The following is a 24181-nucleotide window of genomic DNA, read 5'->3' on the forward strand; positions in this document are numbered from 1 at the left end:
GCCGAGAACAAAAAAGTGAAGAATACCTAGTGCAAAACCATATCTCTGCTAACTACTGTTGGATTTAGAGCACACACATGCTAAAAAATATCTTCTTATCAAAGATTTGAGGTTGGACCTGAAAAAATTATATCAGAAGTGAAAATAATCATGTGGTCTGACCAGCGTGGATCACACAAAGTAAGTGTATACTATATATAAAGTAGATAGACTACGAGGTCCTACTGTATAGCACAGGCAACTATATTCAATACCTTGTAATAACCTATAATGGAAAAGGATCTGAAGAAGAGATACATATATCGGAATCACTTGGCTGTACACCTGAAACACAACATTGTCAATCAACTATACTTCAAGTAAAACAAAACAAAACAAAAAACTAAGTGTAAAGGGAAGTATAGTTTTATAAATTCACCTCTGATATCCAATGGACCAACTGAAAGACAACAGAAACTACAACTATCTAGGAGACAGGACATGGCCGGCAAACCAGGCCGTTACCCTCGGTAACGGTCATACCTGCCAAAAAATATACAGACTAGCCTGCATTCATGAATACATAGGAATTCTTCATTTATCTGGCATTGTTAGGCAATGAAGTATTGTATGTTAGGAGAAGTTTTTTTTAAATGACAAACTGAAGAGGAGTTATTTTAACCTTCACTCGGTAATGTTTTTCTAAAATTAAGAAATGTATCTACTGGTGTATCTAATGTTTCCTTGATAACTCGGGGTCATCAGTTCAATCAACATTTACATGAATAATGCAAATGGAAACAAGACAGGCATGCTTACTGAAACTGAAAATGACATAGCAATGGCTGGAATAGCTGATGAGAGAGCAAGAAAAAAGCAAAACTGAAAACAAACCGTGATCAGGAAACAATCAGTCAAGTTCTGACTTTCTGTACTTAGTTTCAAAAAGAGATACCACAAATCCCAGCGAGAGACTCCAGCATCATTAGCTGTCTTTCTCCTTTGTTTCCACCTTCCTTTCCTTTTCCTTCTACCCTAGATTGTTCCAGGAAGTGTTTATAGCTCCTTGCAAGACAAATTCTAATACTTGCTTTCTCTCACACAAACTTCACAATATGTCCATGTGGTAAATGGTGTGGAGGTAAAAGAGAATTCATCACAGGGACAGCTCCTACGAAAATAAAATTAGAAACTAGCTTCTAAACATGCAGAGAGAAGGGCGTGGTGTCAGGCACTAATTTCCTTGCGAATTCCTCTCCATTTCTAATAGACGTTCTTCTTTACCAAGATCCCTTTTAATTGGTGTCCTATTCCAGACTGCTCCACTCCGCCCATCCTCATCCTGTAAAATACATTCACACTCGTTTGTGACCCTACTTACTTGCCCATTAAATAATCAATCATAGAACTGTCGGAATTAAATATAGAGTGAAATTAAAATGGTGGAGTCACTTGGAGGGTTTAAGCAGCTCCACCAGAAAATACTGGGCATGGATTTAAAAGAGGCTGCGTGGGACTTGCTCTTGTCCAAGTTCTTTCTCAAGAAGTATCTGAAATAAGCCTAAATTCAGAGTTAATCAGACTGGCCTGCTTTCTCAGGTGGACTGGAATTCATTGCTCTTTCCCCTCAACTCCCTGATGTCAGTGGTACTTTCCGGAGAGGAGGTGGACTTCTCTGCCTACTGCAGAAGCTCAGTTCCCCCCGGGTCCGCTCCCTGTCTGAATTCCACACTTGAGGCCAGATGCCAGCCTTCCCAGAACATTCGTGGCCTCCTTTCAGTTTTTGACCTGCTCAGATTGAGTCCCTCTAGACTCTTTCTGGAAACCTGATCTTCAACCCCTTTCCCTGACCTCGATGGTTACCTGCCTACTTTAGGCCTCAGGTGCTTTAGCTATAAAATGATATAGTTGCCCTTAATTCTAAAGTTTTCTTTCTAAAGTGCTACAATGTGGTGGCTCCTTGAAAATGTTTCTCTTTGCTGATTTTAATTTTGTAGAGAATTAAAACCCCAGCCACTCTAAAAGACAGTAAGTTACATTGGATCAGGAAAGTGTGCTTTTGTAGTTAGATTAACAGGGATGGAAGACGACTTAGTATGTTTTAAGATACTCATGATCCGTTCTCGTGAGAGTCGGGGAAGAAGGGGAAGAGAGTTAATAAAATACCAAACGATTGTGACAAATTAAGTTCACCAAGATGTAGGTGATTAGTTACTACTTGAATAAGCCACAGAAATCCAATCCAAGTTTTCCTTTAGTTTTCTAAGAAGGATCCCAGTGAACTGAGTCCCATGTTCAGTGACTCCACGTTCAATGGCTTAGTCTTTAAAAACTGTTATGTTGCTGGAAGAAGAAATATTGCCCATCAGTCCTAATTGATGTTTAGCTATCACGCACATTTGAAATAAATTTATTACTTTGCCTGATCTCAGTGTAATACATTCTAAAGGGGCAAAGAGCACACGAAAAGTTATGGAGTCTCCATCTTCTACACTGAAGTGTGCAATAAATTACATATTATTTGGCCATGAAATTCACAAGCCATAGAAACCACACCATTAGCAATGTATACAGTGGTAAACAGCAGGTAATGAGAATGATATAAAACCAAACAGACTGTGTAGGTTGGCACTGCTGCCAATAAAGCAATCATTAAATGCATTCATATGCATCTACGCTAGGTAAGCTCTTTAGGGCAATTGCTATGAGTTCTACATACCTGTCAGGATATTATATATAGCCCAGTTTCTATGCCCTTTATTCAAAGACACTGAGAAAGGGTTATTCTGGGTAAATTCAGACCTTTTCTCAATATAGAATTTGGTCAACATGCATTCTGAACAGCAAAATTTCACAGTATTTTCCTACACTAATTGCCACCTCAGCAAATGCAGGATTAAGTATAATGGATTATAAGAAGTTAGAAAGGAAAGATGGAAGAAAAGAAGGAAGGTAGAAAAAAGGTGGATATGGAGTACTTCAACATTTATGTAGAGTGGACCTAAAACTAACCTGAGGTTTCCCTGAATTATTAGCATATGCTATAGAAACTTAAATGAAAAAATTAAAAAACCCAGCAAGGGAAACTCAAAGATTCTCTGCTTTTTCACTTTACTGCATATACACGTCCATCTTAAACAATCTATATGCTTATATCGAACAAGAGAGCATTGTTTTGCAAGGCTATTTGGGTTCTATCAGCATGTAAAGGTCAGACAACTCGACTTTAGCAGAGTCAGCTTTCAGGTGAATAATTGTTTCTTTCAGGTTGCGAGCATTTGAATTTTCCAGAAATGTTTCCCAAAACATGAAAATTAAAACAGTCCTAGGACAGCGTCCTTTAGAAGTTTTATAGTATCAAGGTTTTTGGAGGAAGAGTATCCTTGTCCATTATCAACACAATGATTCCAAGCAGATCAATTTATGCTGAGAATATTATCTAACAGAACCCACTTCACATCCATTATACTGACAATGATCTTCCTTACTTCAACCTTGTGCTTCTTATAAAGTTGAAAATACTGAGCCAAGAACAGACAGTGACAATGCCAGAGACTCAGATGTACCTATAGGTGCCTTCAGACATCATCAGCCACCCAGGCTAAAGTCCTGGTTTAAAACATCCCAACATGAATGAATCTCAAAAATCATATGCTGAGCAAGTGAAGCCAGATCAAAAGGGCACCCACTGTATTATTCAACTTACATGAAATTCTAAACTGGGCAAAAGTCATCTCTAAAGATAAAAACCAGATCCGTGGTTGCCTTGGGGTGGGAGATGGGGATACTTTTGCAAAAGCCTGGGAGGAAACTTTCTAGGGTTTTAGACTTGTTATCTATCTTTATGGGGGTGGTAGTTAAACAAATGTATACATTAATTAAAAGTCACTGAGCCGTTGACTAAAAATGTCTGCATTTTATTGTATGTAAATGATACCTTAATAAGGTTGATTACAAAATGAACCAAAACCAAAACAAAGCAGAAGAAAAACCTCTCAAGACCTTAAAGAAAATACACTGTTTTCTTCCAGGGTACCAGATTGGAAATGAGGCATTGGTCTGTTCTACCCTCAGATTATCCCTAGAATTATCTAGTCTATTTTAAAGCACTAGAGTCCCCTATCAGGAAAACTCACCCCATGTTTAATTACTTTGATTTCTTCTGTGCCTCTTCTCTCAACACAGTGAAGCCATTCACGGAAGAAAACCCAGCTTTTTCCAACTTTGCATCACCATATAGTCTTTGCAAAGCTATTATTTATGGAATAAAATTTGGCTACACTTTGTAAATATTAGCTTTTTGAGCCTTACAAATCTTAACAGTTAACCTATTGCCTCCACTGGAATTTGGAAAAAAAATTATTTTGAAAAGGAATAGCTGAGACTTGACATTTTTTGTGTGTGATTTTCTCTTCCCCTAAGAGAGAAGTGAGTAGGAATGAGAAACACATACATAAAGAAAAAAAATTATCTTGTTGCCTTTGCATGGTTATAATTTATAGGAGGCCCTTTTCAACAATAATCTATTATCAGAATCAATAAAATACAATCTCCATGAAGGCCAACCAGGATATTTGTCTCTTTTTCAGCAGATTGCAATACAAAACACATTCATGGATATGCTTCTTGATGATCTTTGTAATACTGTAACAGTTTACCATTTCCTCATGCCTCTTCACCTTAACTTCAACCTGGTTTTTCACCAATGACCTCACAGTTCCTTCTCTATCACTTGGTTGTGGGCCTCTTTTCCAACTCCAATTCCAACTCGCATTTCACTCTGGAACCAAAGGAAGACTCACACCTTCCTGCTTTTTAGTGATACCTCAAGGTCATTTCCATATTGTGATCACCCTGAAGAATAGCCAGACAATTGTTATTTCAGAGCCATCTGACAGTTTGTAGCTCTAAAAATTAACTAAGGACCAAATTTGTCAAAAATATCCTAGTTTAAGATTTTGGTAATACAGCAACAGTCATTCCGAAGTCATTTATGACAATCAGTGTGGGAAGCACCCTCCTTCAAGAAGATCCTTTGCCATACAATACTCTTTCCCTGCCAGGTAATAAGGAAGCACGGCCGAGGAAAGTAACCTTTTGTGGAAAGAAATACTTGGCTTCGAGAAGGCTTGAAGTTCATATCTTTTTCTTGAATTAGATTCCCATTAATTACTTTATCCACAAAGAGGTAATTATCAGAATTATGTAAGCAATTAAGGAGATGCTACTCCACATTCTTTCAGCTTGTTGACCTTTCTCACTTTATTTCATGTGGCTATGTGAAACATCAGTGATTTACATGTCTATCTTTTTTTTTAACAGATTTCTGTGTGTGTGTGTCCCCATGATGAAAACATCATTAAAGTAAAATATCATGAATACACTCTTAAGAAGCAGAGTCTACTTAAAGTCCTGGAAAATATGAAAGCACTAATATTCATGGACAGCTCTACACTCTGAAAGTTACTCCAAATGTTGTTGATCTCTCTTTTGTCTAGGAGTTTTTCAAATTTTCTACCATGATCATTTGTTAGTTTTATAATTACATAATAAAGGCATTACATCATACAATCTTTTGTTATCCATTGCAGTTTTAAAACTATTCCTTTCCTTGTCCTCAGCAGATATGTCATAGATTATTAGTACACAAGCAAAGACTTTCAACGTAACAGTACTTTATAGTGAGAAGAACTATACTGAGCTATCTCTATCCTAAGACAATGCACTAGGAAAGCACTAGGAATTCTTAAGCACTAGGAATACAGAGACGATCAAGGGGCAAGTTCCTTGCCTTCGAGTATACATGATCATTATAGCAAATGCTTAAATAGCACTTAGTATGTAACTCACCACAGCAGTCTTATTATCCTCCTTTTTAATAGGTGAGCAGAGGAAGCCACAGGGAAGTCATAGGGTAAAGCCAGAATTTGAACCTAGGTAGACTAGTACACTCTCCACGGCTTTAACTACTACATTAATATATATATATATATATATGTTACATATATATATATATATATAAAAAAACCTCCAAGTATTCCAAAGTTAAAAACACTTATCTACCAAAACTCAAAAAGCAGCACACAAACTTGCATAGAAAATAAACATGTAAAAGTTCATAAATAAACCACAATATAACCTGCTCCACATAATATACTGACTGCAGTGTCCTGGGCCTCTCCCATCCTTAGGTAGCTGGAAATTACAACAAAATAATACTTTTCACCTTTGGAAGCCACACCATCTCTCATACCAACCAACCAATTACTTCCTTAGAGAGAATAGGAAATTAACCTGAATATCATAAAAAAATATATATATATAGCATTACTGATGTAGAATCTTTGTTTAAAGACAATAATTTCAATAGCAGAGGGAACGTTACCATTGCAGGCTTCAGATAACCTCTATATTTCTCAGATTTCATGCTAAATCATAAAATGCCATATTGTGTCTGAAGCTACTTTTTTCAATAGTCCATTTTCTTAAATGGACTAGCAATGCCGTAAATACTGAGGAACATTTTGGCTCCCAAATCCTAAAGCCATTCTGATTATGCCTGGGTGATCATGGGGACGTCATCGGAACTACCAGAGGACTGGCTGAAATACCAGTGTTCTGGCCAGCTTACAAATTAGAAATTATACAGAATCCAATTTTATTTTTTTGTTAAGTAATTCCTATGAGGCTTTTGGGATGTCAATGTAAAGTCCTTTCATGTGTAATCTTTATCCATTAGATAGGGAACAATGCCAATCCCCGTCATAAATACTTTCACAACCTGACACTGAAAATCCACTGTGGGGCATAGGACCTGCAAATAGGATGTGAATCACACACATGCACTCATTCAGACAATCCACAAATATTCATTTTTAAGTCTACTATATGCCAATAATGTACCGGCCTCTCAGATGCCAAACCATGCTAAATGCTGAAACAGACATACTCAGTTCGGGCCCTCCTGGAACTTATTACCTACAGAAGTGCCTTCGTTGTAAATGGTCAGGTCTTAGCCAATGCTATTATCATCAGCAGGTGACCAAAGGATAGAGCTTGCTTTCTAAACAAGCTCCACACTCTTTGCTTTCAACATTTTTGTTTTCCTTCAAGGCACATAATCCAGTGGTCAGTTTCTCCCAGTTAGTGAGGTTTGGGGAAAAGGTACCCAGTGAACAATTCCTTGTGGCCTCACTGTTTCCTCACACTCTCCTCTGTGCTTTTGAGCTAAAGAGACCTGGATTAAAGTCACTTGCTCTAACGTTATTATTTTAAAATACGGCTGCTCCTGCTTTGAGGATTTCCACTGGACCAACACAGCAGCAAAGCAGCACTGAATCAGAAGCAGGTAAATTTCAAAATGACAGCTCTAAACATATCCACTCTCCTTTTGTTCTCCTCCTATCCCTTTGCTCTGAACACCTCTGCCCTGAGGCTTTGCCTTTACCCTTCTCTGATTACTGCTCCAAAAGGGTTTCCAAGAGCGGGGAGTATTTTATGGTTTCATTTGCTCCCAAGTCCTTGGTGGAAAAGGATGCTTGCTTCCTGATTCTTACTAATTCCACACTCACATCATCAACACAAAAACCATCATTAAAAAAAAATTTCCTCAGCTTCATATTTCTTCTGGGCCAACACTGAAAGAATATTTTCAAAGAAACACTATCCTCTCTCCTTTGCTCTTCTGAGTTTCACGTTCTTACCTCCAGTCTCATTTTCAACCCTTATTACGGGATGCATCACAAAAACAGAAGAAAGTTCTTTGTGCTGTCCTGTACCAGCTAATTATTCTAATTTGTTCTGTCTCTACTGAACAGAATGCAAAATCAACACAAAGGCTGATTATGCGACCTCTTCCAAGGGAATGGTCTGAGAGTTGTCTGTTTACTAATGAAGCTCAGTGTGTATTAAGGGTTGACTGAAGCAATCATCAGGAATTTTCATACCTTAAATTAGTCTTTTCTACCAGATGCACATCTTTCATTTCGGATAATATAACTTTTAAGTTCAGGATACAACTGGACAAAAGAAAAGAAAAAAAGGTAACCAACACAACATTTGCAGTAATAACACAGTAAGAGCTCTCATCCTTCCCTGAGGAATTCAGCCTACTTTATGGACACAATTTAGTACAAACTCATAAGAAAGCTAACAAAGCCCCAAACCACTTCACAAGAGCGTAGAGAGGTAAAGGTCAGAAATTATTACTGCCAGACCCAGCAGACAATGGCACCTACCGGAAAGAGCACAGGACAGGAAAACCTGGAAGCCTGTGTTCCAGTTTCGGTTATTCCTGTAAGCACTAGTACGATCTGAGTGAACTCAGCCTGCCTTGCTTTTTCCGTTTATAAAAACCTACATCATCCTCTCAGTAGAATGAAATGCCACATCTGAAAAGTTGCAGATCTCTTTAGGAAAGAAAAAAACTCATGCTTTCCAACCAAAATGGAATAATTCAGTCAATGGAGACTTAATAAAAATCTGCCATAAAGCAATTGTTTACTTGAAATCTATCTTTTGTGGTATATTTATTGGGGTAAGGAGTGTAAGCAAATCATAATTAGAGTTACCGATTATTCCAGAAATCAAGGTCATTGAGTTCAGATTCCAACTTTGACCCTGACCCAGGCTTACAGAGATGTAAGATGTCCCAATACCTCATATCCACCATACATGGGAGAAACAAGGTATGCAGACAGATCCTCTTATAAATATCCCATATGTCGTGGTTTTAATACAGGGTCGCAGATTCATTGCCATTCTTCGCATCCAGATGTGGGCATTTTCCTTTGAATTTAGGCAGGCTTTCCATGGCTTCAAACAATAGAGCAGGGGTCAGTAAACTATGGCTGGTGGGCCAAGTCTAGGCCTCTACCAGCTTTTATAAATGAAGCTTTATTGGAACACAGCCATGTTCCTTAGTATATGTATTGTTTGTGTCTGTTTTCACATCACAGCAGCAGAGCTAAGTAGTTGCAAAAGAGACTGTATGGCTTGTAAAGCCTAAAATATTGACTGACACTTTATGGAAAAAGGTCTCCAACGCCTGCAATAGTATATAATGAAAGTGATGCTATGTAACATCTAAGACTAGGTCATAAAAGGTCATGCAGCTTTTGCATGATTCTCGTGGAATGCTTCAACCCTGGACACTCATTCTCTTGGAATACTCTATCTTGAATCCTAACTACCACGTTATGAGAAGTCCAAGCCACCTGGGCAGCCATCTATAGGCACTCCAGTCAACAGTCCTTGTTGGGCCCAGTCTTCAAGGGCTAGACATGTGAATTAAAATTATCTAGATGATTCCAGCCCCAGCCATCTGAATCCTCATGAGCTGAGGTTCCAGACATCAGTCATGGAGTAGAGACAAGCCATCTCCTCTGTGTACTGTTTGAATTGCTGACCCACAGAATCTGGGCACATATTAAATTTTTTGTTTATTTCACCACTAAGTTTGGACTTCTTTATTATGTAGCAATAGATAACTATAGCACTGTGTCTGTACACAGGATATCTACATTTCACAGAGCACAGATTTTTAGATGTGAATGTTGACTGCTCAATTTCTAAGAAGAACGTATACACACACATAGGTACAAAATGTTTATGTATATGTAAATATTAGACGTATATAATAAACTAATCTATATTATCCATAAAATGAGGGGGCCTTGATAATGGCTAACATTATTTTTCGGTATTTATTGTGTTCCAAGAACTGATAAATTCTTGCATTGTATGAATTTTCTCTTTCACCCTCATAGCAACTCCCTGAGAGAAGTAATGGTATCTCTATTTTATAGATGAGAAAACTGAGGCAAAAACAGATAACATGCTCAAGAGTACTCAACAAGTAAATTTTAGAGTCAAGATTTGAACCCAGGTTCTCAAGTTTTAGATCCCTTACTCATACTCACCAAGCTATATACTGAGGAAGGGGATGAAAGCTGACGCCATTACCTCATGCTCAAGAAGTTAGACAGAAACTTAGCAGGTATGGTTGAAAGAAGACAGGACTTGGAGTCGTAAGTCCAGAGCCTGAGTTATGAGATGAATTCTCCTCTCATCTAGATATAGGTTTGTTTTTAGAAAATGAAGAAGATCACTGCATATTTTGATTGTTAATTTCTGTACTTAATGATTACCAAAAAATGGAACTTTACCAGGGAGCTATTTTGCAATGACATAAATTATTGATTCAAACTCAAACCTTTATTATAAATTATTGATTCAAAATCAAATCTTTATTAAGTCTCCCTTGCATCAGAAGTTTTTCCCACTCTTCATTTCTTTGAAACCCTTTCCTGTCTACTCTTGCCCAAAGCTTGAAGCCTAATTTAACACTTGGAAATAAAATAATGAAATAGTCATAACACAGCAATTCCAATGCCTACTGAAATGGAAGCTCTAAATAATTTTTCAGATAATTTAGGAAATTAAAAATATTTACATCATAGATGCAAAGACAGAAGTTACTTGTGTAATAAACGGTGAGACAAAAAGTTTCTGGTCAAGTAGATTTGTTTATATATGATCACTAATCTGAGTTCTACCCCTGTGCTAAAACCCAGTGACAGGTTGCATACAGCTTCTAAAGGGATAGTTCAGTGCATTGGGTCAAATTCATGCCATAAAATGTGGTATTAGTAGTAGTACTAGAAGACAGAGTGACTGTCTTCTTTGGGACATAGATGAAGACCCCAAGATAGACAATATCAAGGACAAATTATGTAGAATAAGATATTATCTCAGTCCTTGGAACATGTCATCCAGGATAGAACAAGAAGTAGATTTATTATCAAGTACATGAAGCCAGAGACAGTAAGCAATGAGTGGTAGTTGGTTAAAATAGACAGGTTTTAGAAGCAGAGGCACGGATGTAGAAAACAAACTTAGGGTTACCAGGGGATTGTGGCAGGGAGGCTAAATTGGGAGATTGGGACTGAAATATACACACTACTATACATAAAATAGATAACTAGTAAGAACCTGCTCTTCTTATTAGCCCAGGGAACTCCATTCAGTACTCTGTAATGGGCTATTTGGAAAAGACTCCAAAAAAAAAAAATAAAAGTGCGGCTTCCCTGGTGGCACAGTGGTTGAGAGTCTGCCTGCTGATGCAGGGAACACGGGTTCGTGCCCCGGTCCGCGAAGATCCCACATGCCGCGGAGCGGCTGGGCCCGTGAGCCATGGCCGCTGAGTCTGCGCGTCTGGAGCCTGTGCTCCACAACGGGAGAGGCCACAACAGTGAGAGGCCCGCGTACTGAAAAAAGAAAAAAAAAAAGTGGATATATGTACATGTATAAGTGATTCACTTTGCTGTACACCTGAAACTAACACAACACTGTACATCAACTACACTCCAATAAAATTTAAAAAAAAAAACAGGGTTTAAGAACCATAGTCAGGGAGCAGTGTGGATTGGAAAGACCTGGCAAGAAATATTTCTGCATCCTCAGACAATGCTCCCCAAGCTGTCTATTGCAAGGGTGAGCATTTAAGAGATCTTTGACCTAAGGAGGACATGAGATTAACAATCTATCCCAATGTACATGAATTATTCTCCTCGGTACTATCAGAAATCAGATGGCATCCTAGAGCAGGGGTCAGCAGATCTTTTTTGTAAAGGGTTAGGTAGTAAATATTTTGGATTTTCTGTACCATACATATCCATTGCAACTGCCCATCTGCTGCTGTAGCACAGAAACAGCCATGCACAATACGTTAATGAATGGATGCGGCTGTGTTCAAGCCAAACGTTATGTACAAAACCAGGAGTCAAGCGAGATCTGATCAGTGGGCCAGAGTGTGCGGACCCCAGTTCTGGGTCAGTGTTCACAGCTGAATGAGTCATGAGGCCTTAAGTTCCAGTTCTCATTGTACTACTTTCTACCTGGGTGAACTTGGGTTCATCCTTTTATTTATATGGGCCACTGTATTAGTCAAGGTTCTCCAGAAAAACAGAACCAACAGCATGTGTATACAATGTGCCCATATATACTGATAGATATAGATCTAGATATCGATATTGTTACCTAGATCTATATCCATATCTATATAAAGATAGAGAAAGAGAGAGATTTTAAACAACTGGTTCACACAATAATAGAGGCTTGGTAAATTCAAAATCTGCAGGTTAGGCTGTCTAGAGACTCTCGGAAGAGTTGCAGTTCAATTTCTGTAAGTCTTCTGGCAGAATTCCTTTTTGCGACAGGGAGGTCAGTCTTTGTTTTATTAAGAGCTTCACCTGATTGGATGAGGCCCATGCATATTATGGAGGATAACCTGATTTACTCAAAGTCCGCCACAAATTTAATTATGAATTTCATCCAAAAACACCATCACAGGGACTACCCTGGTGGCACAGTGGTTAAGAATCCGCCTGCCAATGCAGGGGACACGGGTTTGAGCCCTGGTCTGGGAAGATCTCACATGCCGTGGAGCAACTAAGCCCATGCACCACAGCTACTGAGCCCATGCACCTAGCGCCCATGCTCTGCAACAAGAGAAGCCACTGCAATGAGAAGCCCGCACACCCCAACAAAGAGTAGCCCTCGCTTGCTGCAAATAGAGAGAGCCCACGTGCAGCAACGAAGACCCAATGCAGCCAAAAATATAAATAAATAAAACATAAAAATTTTAAAAAACACAAAAACACCATCACAGAAATATCCAGAATAATATTTGACCAAATAACTGGGCATGGTGGCCCAGACAAATTGACATGGAAAATTCACCACCTAAGCCATAGTTTTGTCACCTGTTACTGAGAAATATGACTTATCTGAACTATTTTGATACCTAGAAGATACCTTCTAGAGGTAACACCCTCAGCATTTTACATGGTAGGCAATAGAGGGAATGAGCCCATTTGCCCAGTCATATGACACCTAAAGGATAAAATTCTGTCTTCTCTCTCCAACCCACAAGGATGAATGCCAAAAATACATCACTTATATCTGCTTTAGCTAACATAGGATAGGTCTGGAACAGACCTATGCTCCCAGTAAGTCTCATGAAATGCTGTTTCATTAAGGAGAGACTTTACTTGCTAAGATTAGAAGCAAAAGAGGGTGGTGGATGAAAAACTGCCCAAGGATATAAGCTCATGCAAGGAAGCAGGAGAGAGAATGGGTATCCGAAGATGTGCGCTCTGAGCCAACACTAATTCCACAGCATCAGGTTATAATTCAGGCAGCCCAACCGCTGGGGGTTTTTTCCCCTTCTTCTTTTCCCCCAAAGAGGGACAAGCATACTGACAAAGGAAGAGCATCAGTCACCACAGATAAATTGCTTTTTAGAGGTGATCTCGCAAATGATTTGGCTCAGTGTAGACTATGATTTGGCCCCCAAACCATAAGCTAGAGCATTTCATTCCAGGTCCCTCCTCAAATATCCATGATAGGTAAAACTTTGGCATCAAGTAGGTCTTGAAATCTCCCCAGGTGATTATAATATGCAACCAGGGCTGAGAATCTGGAGATGTAGAGCAAACTTAAATTGAACTTTAGTTAAACAGTAAAACAAGCTCTGACTCTACTGGCTGGAGCTAGACAAGGGATATGGATTTAGTGGGATGAGAAGATAAAGGACACCAGGGAGTAAATCAAATGCTTTACACCTGTGCTTAGCTAATTGCTACTCAGATAATTCAGACAATCTTACAGCACCTGAACCCTGAAATGCCTTAGTTCTGTTTAAAAAAAAGTAACTCTTCAAGTAACTGAACTCTGAGAATCATGCCAATCATAAAGAAAAAGAAGAAATCTTATTTTTTGAATTAGTTGATTTCATATATACTGTTTCACTTTCATGATATTAACTAGTTATCTTTCTTTCCATTTTATGTTTGAGGAAAGTAAGGCTTTAAAGTCTCAGTAATTTTCTCAAGGTCACTTGTTAAGGGTGTGGTAGGCAGCATAATGGCTCCTAAAAATGCCCTCACCCTAATCCCTAGAACCCAATAATATGTTACCTTACATGGTAAAGAGGACTTTGCAGATATGACTGAAGTTATAGGCCTTGAGATAGAAAGATTATCCTGGATTACCTCATGGAACAAATCTAATTGCATGAGTCCTTAAAAGCAGAAAACCATTCCCAACTGTAGAAAGAGAAAGAGAGAGATGTCCTAATAGAAGCAGAATCAGAGAGATGCAACATTTTGGGTTTTGTAGGTGGAGAAAGGGGACTCTGAGTCAAGGACTACAAGTGACCGCTGGAAGCGGATAAAGTCCAGGGAACAGAAACACCCCTAAGAGCCTCCAGAAAAGAATGTACCTCTGCCAACACTTTTTTTTCTTTTTTAACCATCTTTATTGGAGTATAATTGCTTTACAATGGCGTGTTAGTTTCTGCTTCATAACAAAGTGAATCAGCTATACATATACATATATCCCCATATCTCCTCCTTCTTGCATCTCCCTCCCACCCTCCCTTCCCTATCCCACACATCTAGGTGGACACAAAGCACAGAGCTGATCTCCCTGTGCTTTGTGGCTGCTTCCCACTAGCTAGCTCTTTTACATTTGGTAGTGTATATATGTCCATGCCACTCTCTCACTTCATCCCAGATTACCCTTCCCCGTCCCTGTGTCCTCAAGTCCACTCTCTATGGCTGCGTCTTTATTCCTGCCCTGCCCCTAGGTTCTTCATAACCATTTTTTCTTGTTTTTTAGATTCCATATATATGTGTTAGCATATGGTATTTGTTTTTCTCTTTCTGACTTACTTCACTCTGTATGACAGTCTCTAGGTCGATCCACCTCACTACAAATAACTCAATTTCATTTCTTTTTATGGCTGAGTAATATTCCATTGTATATATGTGCCACATCTTTATCCATTCATCTGTCGATCCTGCCAACACTTTTACTTTACTTAATTGAGACCAATGTCAGACTTGTAAGGTAATAAATTTACGTTGCTTTGAGTCACTAAATTTGGGATAATTTGTATGAAAGCAATAAAAAAAATACAGAGGTCCTACAAGAGCCAGGCTATATATTTATACTTAAGTATTTCTGAAATGAATTTAACCTTGTGATTGACAGCAGCAGCAGCAGCAGCTTCCAAGGGATCCCACCACACACCTGAGGCAAAAGGAGCCTAATACAAAGCAGTGACAGCAGCAGGTCACTGCCCCACACTTGGGGTAGAGGGGGACTTGATCTACTGTAGCAGCAGCATAGCCTGAATGGGAACCCATCCTCCTGTGGCATTAGTCCCATCAACATTAGTCTAATCTGCTAGCATCTGCTGTGCCAACAGGCCCAACATATACAAACCCTCCAACTCAGTAGCATTAAGTGAGCCAGGCTCAGTGTTTCCTGAAACTCATATCCAGTTGCACTGGAAATCCAAGATATCACCTACTGTTATGAAAACATAAACAATAACAGAAGACTGGGAACTTCAGAAAGAAAAGGGGAACAATGGAATGCGTGAAAACAAATGGGGTAAATATAAGAGACTATCATTAGCCTCATGAGTTTCTTAAATTCTATATGATGGTCAAAGCAAAAATGATGACACCATCTGATGGGGTTCTAAATGTAGAGAAAGGAAATACTACAGAAAATCATACTTTAACTTCACTTGAAGTAATGGAACACTGATTCCAGTAGGCTATGATAAGTTACATATGTATACTGTAATGCCAAAAGCAACCACTAAGAAAACTATACAAACAGTATACACAAATGATTATAAATGAATTAAATTAAAATGGACTTATTAAAAAATGTTTAAGTCACCCACAAGAAGGAAAAATAAGGGAAACACAGGATTGAGAAACTAAGGTAAAAGACAAAACAAAAAATAACATGGTAGACCAAATCTTTGACATGGCAATAATTACATTACCGGAAAATGATCTAAATAACCAAGTCAAAGACAGAGATTGGAAGAGTAGATTAAAAAATCGCAAGCATGATCCAACTATATACTGTCTACAAGAAGCTTACTTTCAACATCATGATATAGGTAGTTCAAAGTAAAAGGATGAAAATGATATATCATGTGAACATTAATCAGAAAAAGCAGGAATGGCTATATTAATATCAGATAAAGTAGACGTCAGAGCAAAGGAAATTATTAGGGGCAAAGAGGGTCATTACATAAAGATAACAGGAATAATCCACCTAGATGACCTAGTGATACTAAATGTGTGTGCACCAAACAACAGAACTTCAAAATGCATGAAGCAAACACTGAAAAAGGTAAAAGGAGAAAGTTTTAAATCCACAATTATTATTTGAGACTTCAACACAGCAATTTATACAACTACCAGAGAGAAAAATCAGCAAGGATATGGAAGAACTGAAAACATCATCAATCAACAGGATATAACTGACATTTAAAGAACACACTCAGTAAGAGCAGAATACATATTGAAGTGTCCATGGAACATTCACTCATATACCATATACTGGGCGATAAAAAAACATTAGCAGATTTAAAAGAATTAAAATCACAGAGAGTATGTTCTCTAGCCATAATGGAATCAGACTAGAAATCAATAAGAGAAAGACAACAGGAAAATCTTCCATCACATGAAAACTAAACATCACACTTCCAAATAACTCATGGGTAAAAAAGACAGCATCAAGGAAAAAATTTTTAAATGCATAGAATAAAAGAAAATGGAGATATAACAGATCAAAGTTTGCGGAATGAAGTGAAAGCAACGCTGAAAGGGAAGTTTATAGCACTAAATTGGGAAAGAAAATATTTCAAAGCAATAATCTAATTTTCTATATTAAAATAGTAAAAAAGGAAGAGGAAAAAACACTAAACAAGCAGAAAGAAGGAAATAATAAAGATGAAACAGAAATCCATGAAACTGAAAACAGGAAAATAGGGGGGAAAATCAATGAAACAAAAGGCTGGTTCTTTGAAATAAACAATCTAACCAATAAAGATCTAGAAAGACTGATAAAGATAAACAGAGAGATGGCACAAATCACAGATATCAGAAATGCAACCAGGGATACCATGACATATCCTGCAGGTTAATGAGGGACAAGTTACTATGAACAAGTCTACACTATAAATTCAAAAATGTAGATGAAATGGGCCAATGTTTCTACACCCAAAACTACCAAAACTCAGCCAAGATGAAATAGATAATCTCAATTTTCCTGTAACCATTAGAAACACTGGTTTTTCATTTAAAAACTCCCAAAAGAAATATTCAGGCTTAGATGTTTCACTTTTACCCAAGACTTAAAGAATTAACACCAATTTTACATGATTTGATAAGAAATAGAAGTAGAGGGAACAGTTTCTAATTAATTTTATGAAGCCAGTATTACCTTGATACCAAAACCATACAGGGATAGTATAGAAAGAAGAAACCTACAGACCAATATTTTTTATGAAATTGGCTGAAAAACCCTCAGCCAAATATTAGCAAATTAAATCCAGAAATATATGAAAAGAATAATATACCATGACCAAGTGGGATTTATTCCAGTTATGCAAAGTTGGTTAAATATTTGAAAATTAAACAGTGTAATCCACCATATCCAATAGATTAAGGGGGAAAAGTCATGTGATCCTATCCATTAATGCAGAGAAAGCATTTGACAAAATCCAATCCCATTCATGATTTTAAAGAAAGAAGAAAAAAAACTCCAAGCAGACTAGGAATAGAAAAGGAACATACTGAAACTCATAAAGATGATCTACAAACAACCTATACCGACATGATATTTAACTGTGAAAGACTGGATGCTTTCTCTGTAAGATCAGAAACAAGGCACCGATATCTGCTCTCACCACTTTTATTAAATATATCACTGGAGGTTCTAGTAAGAAAATAAAGCAAAAATAAATAAATACATAAATTTAAAAGTTAAATTTTTTAAAAGTTTATTTAAAAGATAAAAGGACTATTCCTACTACGTTGCATAGGAAGGAACATATCCTACTGAATGTTGAATAGCAATATATCCTATTATACTGAATAAGGAAAAGTAAAACTGTCTGTATCTGAAGATGAGATGATAATCTAAATGGAGAAAATACCAAGGAATCCACAAAAAGCTTGAGAAATAATATTAGTTTGTAAATGATTTAGAGTACAAGATCACCACAATTTTATCAAATTATATATTAATAACAAATGTGTAGAAGCTTAAATAAAACTATGTGATGCCATTTACAACTGACCTAAATAAATACTTAAATATAAGCCCAATAAGACATTTATAGGACCTCTAGACTGAAAATTACAAAATGCTGATGAAGAAAAATTTTTAAGTCGCAAACAAATAGGGAGACATACCTTGTTCATGGATTAGAAAACACAACATGATAAAGATGTCAATTCTCCCCAAGTTAAGAGGCTTAACACAATTACTCTTAAAATGCCCTCAAGGTTTTTGTGGATATAGACAAGCTTATTCTAAGATTTATATGGTAAGAAGAGGCTGAAGAATAGCTAAAACAACTTGTAAAGGAAGATGAAAATGGGAGGAATTAATCTACCCAATTTCAAGATTTTGCAGTAATGATGGAGGGTAGATACATAGATCAATGGAATGGAATAGAGAACCCAGAAATAGACTGACATCAATACATATAACTTGTTTTTGACAGCAGTGCAAAAGCTATCAAGGAAGAATAGACTTTTCAAAAAATGGTACTGAAACAGTTGGACATCCCTCGACAAAAACAAACAAACAAAAAATGAACCTTAACCTCCACACCTTACACAAAAATTAAATCAAAGTGGATCATAATCTTAAATGTAAAAGCAGGACATTTTTAGAAAAAAAATAGGAGAAAATGTTTGGCATCTAGAACTAGGGGAATAATTCTTAGACTTGACACCAAAAGTATGATCAATAAAGGCAAAAACTGATAAATTGGATCTCATCAAAATGAGTTAAAAATGCTTCATAGAAGATCCTTTTAAGTGGATGAAAACTCAAATTACACAGTAGGAAAACATATTTGAAAATCCCATATGGGACAAATGACTTGTATCTATAATATACAAAGAGCTCTCCAAACAACTTAAAAAAATCCAACTAGAAAATAGGCAGAAGACAGGAACAGACATTTCATGGAAGAGAATATACACACGGCAAAGGAGCACATGAAAAGATGCTCAGCATCATTAGCCATTAGGGAAATGCCAATTAAGACCATAATGAGATGTCAGAGAGTAACTAAAGTTAAAGTATAGTGACAACATCAAATGCTGGCGAGTACATAGAAAAATTATATCACATCACTGGTGGGAAAATAAAATGGTTTAGCCACTCTGATCAACAGCTTGACAGTCTCTTTTAATCCTAAAAGTAGATTCACCCTACAACGCAGTAATTGTACTCTTGAGCATTTATCCAAAAGAAACAAAAACTTAATTAAGTTCCCACAGAAACTTACACATAAATGTTCATAGCAGTTTTATTTATAATAGCCCAAAACTGGCAACTACCCAAATGTCTTGCAGTGGATGAATGTTGAAACAAATTGTGATAAAATCTTATGATAGAATACTACCGAGCAACAGAAAGGAACAAATTATTAATATACGCAAAAATTGAAATGAACTTCAAGGGAATGATGCCGAGGGAAAAATTTTGAAAAGCCGTATCTCCGAAGATTAAGTAATTCATGATTATGTTTACATATTATTCTTAAAATAACAAAACTGTGGAGATGGAGAACAGAGTAGAAGTTGCCAAGGGTTAGAGTGGGGGTAGAAGGTACAGCGGGGGAACTCTGTGAGGTTTTTGTGGTTCCAGTACAAATAATACAGCAATCTTGGTTTTAATCCCTAAAGATTTCTAAAAGCAATTCCTAATAAGAGGTGTCCAGATATTTAGCAATGGCAGATTAGAGGTATAGCTCCCCAACATAACAACTTCAAAAGAGAACATACTAATTCAATGTATATGTTAATTTCAAAAAAAAGGCCTGTCACAATACTTAAATGGTATATATCTTAACTATATTATTCTAAGTATCCAGCTATACCAGATGGACTAGCAAGATTTTCTGTACATTCAACCTTATTTAAGACAGTAAATCTTATAATAAGACAGTTAGAAAAAGAAAAAAAAACAAACCTCAACTACAGTTGGATATTCTCATAGGAAGATGAGGTGAAAATATGCAGCAGCGGTTCAAAAGCTTAAGCAGTGGCACCTAAATTTGGTTGTGCATTAGAATCATCTGAAGCACTTTTTAAAAACCCTCACACTGACGGTTGGTCATCGTAGACCAATAAAATCATTTTAAATCTCCTCAGACGATGCCAATGTCTAGCCAGAACTGAGAACCAGCGGACTAAGCAGAAGGGGATGTTTCTACAAAGATCTCTTAACAATAAGTCCTTTCACCCAATCAGATTTACCTCCCCGCAAAGGGCTAAAGAATGCTAGTGTTGTCCATACTTGCTTAGCTTTAATTAGCACTTGTGACTTGCCCAAAACCTAGATCATGTTTCCCCTAAATTTCATGTTATTCCCTACGTTTTTCAAACCCAGGGCTAAGGGGTTTGCCAGGATGAGATTTTAAGTGCTCACACAGGGCAAGTCCCTGGCAAACCAGGACAGCGGTCCCTCTACATTGAAATGTAAAGCATCCTAAATAACCCTGACACTGCTCCCAGATCCTAGTCTGTGCCAACCAGTGGAGAAAAGGCATTCTCCATTACCACCACGGCAAATGCTGCTGTACTTGCCTTGGCTGGTCCCTATCTTTTCCAGGCACCACTCCCCTTCACCTGCTGGTGGACGCTTTGGCCAGCTGACAATGCAGATATTTTCAAACTTTAAGGTGAATAAAAATCATCTGGAGGGCCTGTTATAACAGAGATCACTGAGCCCCACCAGAGTTGCTGATTGCATAGGGCTGGGACAGGGCCCTAAAACTTGAATATCTGACACATTATCAGGGGACGCTGGTAAAACTGGTCAGGTTGTTACCGAATGCAGGTTCGTGTGTCTGAAGCACAGTGAGGCCAAACAAACCTAAAGGTTGGAGTCTGGAGCAGAGAAAGGTTTATTGCAGGATCGAGCAAGGAGAGGGGTGGCCCGAGTTCCAAAACACCCTGAAATCTCCAAAGGATTTCAGCAAAGCATGTTTAAAGGCCAGGTGAGGGAGGGACGTCCCAGGGAATGTGATCAGCTCGTGCACAATCCTCTGATTGGTTGATGTGGAGGCCACAGGGCAGGTAACATTATCCATCCTTAGGTGCCAGAAGGTCTGGGGGCTACGTGCTCATGATCATCAAGGAGTTAATTTCTTCCATTGGGTGGTGGTTTTTAGCATCTGAAAACTCAAGAAATATGCCTGAGATACTATTATCTGAGTACTTCAGAGAGGAACTACAGCAGAGGATATGGGGGATGGGTCTGTCCTAGGAAGGCCCCATAGGGTACTGCTTGGTTACAAGGTGACCATACTTGGAGAACCACTGCTCTAGTGGCTTGGAATGTTCAGAAAGTAATGGAAGAATCCCTTCCCAGGTCTAGATTCTAGTATCGCCAGCTATTTTGGTGGGGGGAAGGGTAAGTTTTGTCCTTGCTTGGACTTCTGGTTCATTTATATCAAAGCCTATTTGAGGCAGTGCGCTCGGCAGTCCTGCAGTTCTGTCTTTTGCTTCAACAGTGTTTGGAATGAACAGACCCAGGGACGCTCCTTGCTCCAGCCCCCGACCACCCTCCAACCTTTCTTCCTGTCGCAACCTTTGGAATCAGCCACTCAGCTATCCTCAGCCTCCAGGACAGGCCAACACCGTTTTTTGAGCTTAGCTCCTTCTCACTGATCAACCACGAGTTCCCAGGTGCGTCAGAATTATTCCATCGAGGTGGAGGCCGCCGTCCACCGCCTGTTCAACATGCATCTGGGGACACTTACCTCTCTCTGAGCTTCTATTTCGACAGCAACGATGGGACTCTGGACAGTGTGGGCCACATTTTTCGCCAACTGGCTGAGGAGAAGTGTGAGGGCGCGCAGCGTCTCTTGAAAATGCAAAACCAGTGCTGTGGCCGCGCCCTCTTCCAGGATGCGCGGAAGCCTTCTCAAGATGAGTGGGGTAAAACCCAGGACGCTGTGGAAGCCGCCATTCTTAGGGAGAAGAGCCTGCACCAGGCACTATCACATCTGCGCGCCCTGGCTTCCGCCCGCGCAGACTCCCACCTCTGTGACTTCCTGGAGAGCCGCTTCCTGGAGGAGCAGGTGAAACTCATCAAGAAGATGGGCGACCACCTGACCAACCTCCGCAGGCTGGCTGGTCCGCAGGCTGTGCTGGGCGAGTATCTCTTTGAAAGGCTCACCGTCGAGCACAAACAGGAGTCTCTGAAGTCCAGCGGCCTCTGAGGAGCCCCTCTGGCATCAGAGCTTCTGCCTGAAGCCCTGCTCTGCAGCTACTAGGCAGCTCTGTAACCGCCCTGGAGCCCTCTCCCAAGCCTTGGACCAAATGGAAACAATAACGCTTTTTGCAGAAGGAAAAAAAAAAGCCTATTTGAAACACAAACAGAATAAAGAGGAAAAAAAGAAATATATATATATGTATATATATATATATTCATGTTTTTTTCTTTTTTTAAAAATTTATTTTACTGAAGTATAGTTGATATACAATGTTGTGTTAGTTTATGCTGTACAACAAAGTGATTCAGTTATGCGTATATATAATTTTTCATATTCTTTTCCATTATGGTTAATTACAGGACATTGACTATAGTTCCCTGTACTATACAGTAGGACCTTGTTGTTTATCCATCATATATATAATAGGTTACCTCTGCTAATCCCAAACTCCCAATCCATCACTCCCCCACCTCCCCCTTCCCCTCGGGAACCACAAGTTTGTGTGCTATGTCTGTGAGTCTGTTTCTGTTTCATGGATAAGTTCATTTGTATCATATTCTAGATTCCACATATAAGTGATATCATATGGTATTTGTCTTTCTCCTTCTCACTTACTTCATTTAGTATAATAGTCTCTAGGTCCAGCCATGTTGCTGCAAATGGCATTATTTCATTCTTTTTTATAGCTGAGTAGTATTCCATTTTATATATATCACATCTTCTTTATCCATTCATCTGTGAGTGGACATTTAGGTTGTTTTCATGTCTTGGCTATTATAAATAGTGCTGCTGTGAACATAGGGGTGCATGTATGTTTTCGAATTATAGTTTTGTCCAGATATATGCCCAGGAGTAAGATTGCTGGATCATATGGTAGCTCTACTTTTAGCTTTTTGAGGAACTGCCATAGTGTTTTCCATAGTGGTTGCACCAATTTACATCCCCACCAACAGTGTAGAAGTCAGAAAGAGAGAGACAAATACCGTATGCTAACACATATATATGGAATTTAAGGGAAAAAAATGTCATGAAGAACCTAGGGGCAAAACAGGAATAAAGACACAGACTTACTAGAGAACGGACTTGAGGATATGGGGAGGGGGAAGGGTAAACTGTGACAAAGCGTGAGAGAGGCATGGACATATATTCATGTTCTTTTAACATATGAATTGCCCCACTTTATCTGTGTGAAATAAGTTTGTTCCCGTTATTGGGCTGCTTCTCAAGCTTTGCTGCTCATTTGAATTACCTAAAGAGCTTTTAAGAAAAACATTGGTGTCTGGGTCCCAGCCCCAGAGATTTTGATTCAGTAGGTCTAGGGAGGAGCCTGGGCACAGGGAGGGCTCAGAGTTCCCCAGGTGATTCTAATGTGCAGCAACTTTGGGAACCACCTCTTGGCTTCAATCCAGCTAGTGATCAGATATTAAATCTAAGACACATGGGCTAGTGCGTGAGCTCTAGGAAGATTCGTGCCAGGGAAAATGATCGATAGTTGTGTTACTTCTCTGAAATGGACTGAAATTTCCAATTAGCATGAACAGGGGAGGGTGAATGGGTGAATGCAATAAGGTGTATCATTTACGTATTGCCCTATGTGTATGGCTAGAAGCTTTTGCAACTGAGGTCTGCCCTACTTTTCATGCTAATGGTAATGCTTGTCCTCCTAATGCAGCTGTAAACTTTATAAGCCCATAGGTAGACAGCATCACAAAATATTTACCCCTCCCCACTGGCCCACTCTCAAGCTTCTCTCCCCTTCCCCAATACACAAATGTACATCAATGCTCTTGAGACCACTATCAACATATTGACCTTCAATTCTTCTACTTTGCAGCTTCCCTCTTATCAGGAGATGTCAGCATT

At 38.6% G+C, this 24181-nt stretch overlaps 1 pseudogene; it reads left to right on the forward strand.

The window, feature by feature from the left end:
- Positions 1–480: 480 nt before the first annotated feature.
- LOC132440322 (ferritin light chain pseudogene) lies at positions 481–22324 on the forward strand (annotated as a pseudogene).
- Positions 22325–24181: the final 1857 nt, after the last annotated feature.

The sequence above is a fragment of the Delphinus delphis genome, chromosome 17 (genome assembly GCF_949987515.2).
Source record: "Delphinus delphis chromosome 17, mDelDel1.2, whole genome shotgun sequence".
Lineage (NCBI taxonomy): Eukaryota > Metazoa > Chordata > Mammalia > Artiodactyla > Delphinidae > Delphinus > Delphinus delphis.